Source organism: Astatotilapia calliptera, unplaced genomic scaffold, assembly GCF_900246225.1.
Source record: "Astatotilapia calliptera unplaced genomic scaffold, fAstCal1.2 U_scaffold_43, whole genome shotgun sequence".
Classification (NCBI taxonomy): domain Eukaryota; kingdom Metazoa; phylum Chordata; class Actinopteri; order Cichliformes; family Cichlidae; genus Astatotilapia; species Astatotilapia calliptera.
The window spans coordinates 39,119-44,278 of record NW_020535782.1 but is presented as its reverse complement, the minus strand read 5'-3'; the positions used below and the strand labels follow the sequence as shown (position 1 = coordinate 44,278).

The 5,160-nt window shown below is 42.4% G+C and overlaps 1 long non-coding RNA gene across 1 annotated transcript; it reads left to right on the top strand.

The window, feature by feature from the left end:
- LOC113018142 (uncharacterized) lies at positions 1 to 1,413 on the top strand. Its single transcript, XR_003271717.1, has 4 exons — positions 1 to 34; positions 119 to 217; positions 376 to 474; positions 1,239 to 1,413. It is a non-coding gene; the product is annotated as an uncharacterized LOC113018142 (long non-coding RNA).
- The last annotated feature ends 3,747 nt before the right edge of the window (positions 1,414 to 5,160 follow it).

Here is a 5,160-nt window from a genome sequence, read left to right as displayed (position 1 = left end):
GTGGGGAACATGAGAGCCAGACCAAAGCTCAGAGGTGAGATGACCATCTCTAACTGTCCATGACTCTTCTCCATGTCACAGCTCAGCACTCACATCACTGCTCCATCATTATTCACAGGAACCAGCCTGGACCTCCACCCAGCTCTGTGTCCTCTAAGAGCAAACGGGTGAAGCATTTCTTTCATAATTTAGGGCAAAAAAAGTCATCTGACAAAAAGTAAGTTCATGTCAGTGTTAAAATGTTTGAAATTTTAATCAGCTTTTTACTATTTAACGATTTAAATAATAAACTATTTACATAGTTTGTTTATACTTTTTATGTAATGTATTGGACACATTGGATGTGACACATGTTTCATGTTCACTTACTTTTAGCGTCAATCAGAAACCATCCAGCTCTGTGTCCTTACAGAGTGACCGGTCCAATCGTCGAGGCATTAATTTTAAATCCCAGCCTGTGTCTGCTGCAGAGAGGTGAGCTGTTAGTAACAAGAACTCTCTGATTTAAATGATTTTGATGTTTCCTGGTTTCTAAAATGCATCTCTGTAGCAGAGCAGTGTCTCCAAGGACACACAGGCTCAGCTGTAACTGTCAGTTTATCTGGTTTTAAGACACATTTGGACTCAATTGGCTGTTTTTAACTATGTATTTTAATCAGAGGTGTAAATCTAGACCTCACACATCTGGATCCTAAACTATGATAGAAACAGCTGCTAGCAGTGGGTAGTTTGACTTTGATACGCTGCTCTAGAAAGCAAACAAAGGTTTGTGCAGCTCCTCTTCAGAAAAGTGTTCAGAGAGCAGCTGCTGTATTAGACAAAGGCTTGTCCTGTGAGCCCAGATGTGTGTAACAGCTGGATGAAGGAGAACCATCACAGTCGCGTCTCCATCCTGCCTTTATTAATGAACTTCCTGTTGCTTGCAGATGACAGGAACACAAAGTGTTTGTGCCACGTGATGCTGCAGGATTTGTTAACGTGTCCATGATGGTAACATCTCCTCGTCTAACTGCAAACACATGAGCGCTCCTAACGGCAGCTATCACAGCCACACAGGCAGACTGTGTCTCACTGTTGCATTCAGGGACATTTGTTTTCCTGTAAAAAGCTGAACTCTAATCTAAGAGGACTGTTACTGACAGGAAACAGCTGCATTATCTGCAGTCTGTGTGATCACAGCTGCTTCAATCACTTCATCAGAGAATTGATCATTGAATAAAACATGTTTGTGTCTGCAGAGGTCAGAGGTCACAGTTTGCAGGATCCAGCAGTCCGTCGGTGAGGAGTGACTGGTCCAAACATCAACCTCCAAACTTCAGTGCTGAACCTGGACCAACGAGGTCAGAGACCTGTGATGACTCCTTTACATGTTTGTGTTTTCCTGGATAAATATGACCAAAGATTCATTAAAAAGATAAAAATATTAGACTTTGTCCTGTAGCGCTGTGTGGCAGGCAGGATTGGACCCAAACACAACAGGATGAAGTCAAAGAGGCAGCTTTATTTCAGCTGTGAACATGCAAACAGCAGAAATAAGGAAACATAACTGTAGGTTTGCAGTGAATGAAGCCTCAGCTCGACGCTCCACTTTGTCCCTCTTTTCCTTCTCCAAACAGCCACATCAGGAGTCTCTGATGGAGTTTTAAAATATTTAATTACAAATGTCCAAAGATGGGTTCAGGATACCTGAATCCACAGTTATTAAAGCTCAAATAGTTCACAGGGTTGGTACTTTGTTAGGTGACGAGAGAACATCAAAGTGTTTTTTATCTTTAAACAGTATTTTTATCACTTCAGTTGCTCTCACAGCCCTGTTTGTTATTTTACCAGAGCTCTTATGTTTCACTCAGTGCTCCCACCAAACACCTTGGAGGACACATTAGTGTGATTTAGATTTCATTGCTGTAAACACCAGTCACACAAGCTAACCCATGGAGGCAGCAGCAGGCTTTGTGTTTGGTAAAGTCTGTTGGCTTAAACTAAGAGAGTTTAGTTTGTTAGCACAAAGAGCTGTCAGCTAAAGCCCCGAATGCACTTTGAATACAGACGAACTGAGAAAAACACTTTAAATACAGCAAACAGTCAAACTGACAACATCTTGTTCTGCTGGTCATCCACAGCAGTACATTTAGCATTCATGCTAGCAGCAGGCTGTGACTGTCCACTCAGCACCAACACAGGTAGGAGTGAGCAGTGAGTGGGCAAGTTTGAGCTACAATCCTATTGGCTTCTCAGTTTCTCCAAAGAAAAGGGGAAAAATTCTTGGTGTTGTGAAGATGTGAGTTGGTCTTGTTGTCGTGGGGCTGGAAGGATGCTGGCAGTGAGAGGCTTTTCATACAGTGTTCAGTAACAGAATGAGAAGAAAGCCACTGCACATGAAACAAGGTGCTCGTAGTGTTTGTTTACTGTGTTTGTGCCACAATGTCAGATCAGTTGTAGATTCACATGCAGACTTGTCCAGTGAAACCAATGCAAGTACTGCAGTACAGAGCAAAGACTAAGCAAGCCAGGAGAGCTCTCCAACTTTCTGAAAGTATCAGGATATTTGAGTGATAAGAAAACGTTGTTCATCCAACAATGTCCCTCAGCACACAAAACAATCAAAGCAGAATAAATATAATGTTTTAGAAAGGCCGATCAAACACTTACAGGGACCTGAAGAGAGAGAACCAACAAAATGTCATGGCTAACAGAGGAACTCAAGCACAGACTGAGTTCTGACAAACAAAAAGGTGACAGTTTATTTACCAAAGGGGTGAACCACAGTGCTCTATATATGTACAGTGAGTTGGGGAGGGGGTCCAGGGCTCCAGGGAAAAGAGGGAAGGGAGTCCACACTCACTCCTCTTCAGTCACTCTTGTCCTGCTCTGCACTCACACAGCCACACACGGGAGTCACAGGTAAGCGTCTGTAACCAGGTCCGGGGAAATATTTACTCAAAGTATACACAAAGTTACGAAGCCCCGCAGGGGACATGGGAGAAAAAAAAATTAAGACGGACTTTTGCGGGATCTCGCAAAACTTTTGCCGCATTCTTCCCGTTAGCTCGAGAGCCGGGAGGAACACCGCTTTCCCGGCACATCGTGTCTCGACCTCCCGGTCGGCTTCGAGCCGGCATCCGAAGAATGCGGCTAAAACTTTTGCGACATCTCGCAAAGGTTTTGCGAGATTCCGAGTTTGTTTTGCGAGATTTTGCAAAAGCTTTGCGACATCCCAAGTTTGCTTTGCAAGATCTCGCAAAAGTTTTGCGAGATCCCGAGTTAGTTTTGCGAGATCTCGCAAAAGTCCGTCTTAATTCTTTTTTCTCCCATGTCCCCTGCGGGGCTCCGTACAAAGTTAACCCAGCTGTCGAATTTAGAGAGAGATTTCTTAGCGAGATCGTGAACACAGGAGTGTCAATGTCCCAGCGACCAACTGCTCCATGCCGCAGCATTAAATGGTTACCGGTAAGCCCAGGTGAATCAGCAACAGGTGGTGTAATCATCATAACTGTGTGGACCAAGAGCGAGAGGCCATTACAAGCTCCACCCAGGCAGGCAAAACTCTAGCAGGAGAGAGGAAAACATAAAACCTGAAAAGCCATCATGAGCCAGCCAGAGAGACACAGAGTTTTATACTAGAAGAGAAACCCGCTCATCATCATCATGTTTATTTAAATAGAGAAAATCAGAAGTCTCTGTGTGTCAGACCACGGCTCTACACGGACACTTCTAAGCTGCTTCAGGCTACGTCCACACGTACTAGAGATGGACCGATCCGATATTACGTATCGGTATCGGTCCGATACTGACCTAAATTACTGGATCGGATATCGGAGAAAAATAAAAAATTTAATCCGATCCATTAAATATCACGAAAGCACCTCACAAAACTTGCAACACGTCGGAGCAGTATGCATCACGTGATAGAGCGGCTGTGGCATGCGGGACCTGTCGGTGGTCTGGATAGCATGTGGAGCTTCGCTAGCAACCCGGCATTTCATCTCCGACAAAGTTATCCCCGAGAGAAGTAAAGCAAGTGTGTAAGTCCATCTCTGAATGTTTGTAAAGCATTCCTGCGTTAAGCTTACCAAACGATATATGGAGCGGCTGCCTCTTCTGGCTGCTACTTGAATCATGAAACTGCTTAATGATCAGCTGATCGGCTTTTCTGTCGCGAGTCCGTCTCTCTGGTTTGTTTTTGGCCCACTTTGCACCAGAAAGAGGAAACCAGCGGATAAACAACAGCAGCACGTTTAAGCTTGATCAGCTGTTGTTAGAATTTATTTATTATTACTTTTTACTCGAGGATCTTTTTCTCCGTAGCTGACGGCTGGTAACTGTGCAGGGGCGGATCTAGCAAAGTTTAGCCAGGGGGGCCGACAGGGCATTAACAGGGAAAAGGGGGCACAAAGACATACTTTTCTTTCTTATTCTCATTTAAAATGTCTAGCTTTTAATAAATAATTATCCGAATCTTACACCCAAAGTTTTAATTTGATGTAAAATGAATAGAAGTCAATTACTGTATATAGTAACTATAGCTATAGTACTTTTTCCTTTGGGAAGGTACCATCTGTGCAGTCTGCAATTTTGTTGAAGAAAGATGTTGAATCTATTTAATATTTCTTGAAAAATAATTGATTTCTGTGCATTTTTTTTCACACTGCATCAAATTAAGGTTGATTACGTTGATTAAGCATCATGAGGTGGAGCGTGAGGGGTGGTTCCCTATTTTTTATTTATTTATTTTTGTGTTTGCTGGGAGTTGGAACCCTATTAGTTAGGTTGCTTAATATTTACGCTAAGTACTCTTTAAAATACCAGAATAGGGAGGATGGTGTAGGTTTAAGTTTATTAGATTGATCAGTATTGCTGAACTATGAAATATTTTTTTTTTGCATACAGGTATAACAGAATAGCTTTAGTGTAGTTGTTGTTTTAAACTTGAGTATGAAGTTATACAAAATGCAGCAAGATATTTAAAAAAACAGTTTTGTTGATTAAAAAACATTATATCGGATTCATATCGGTATCGGCAGATATCCAAATTTATGATATCGGTATCGGTATCGGACATAAAAAAGTGGTATCGTGCCATCTCTAACACGTACCCGGGTATTTTGGAAAACGCAGATTTTTCTATGCGTTTGCACCTTTCATCCACACGTAATTGGCGTT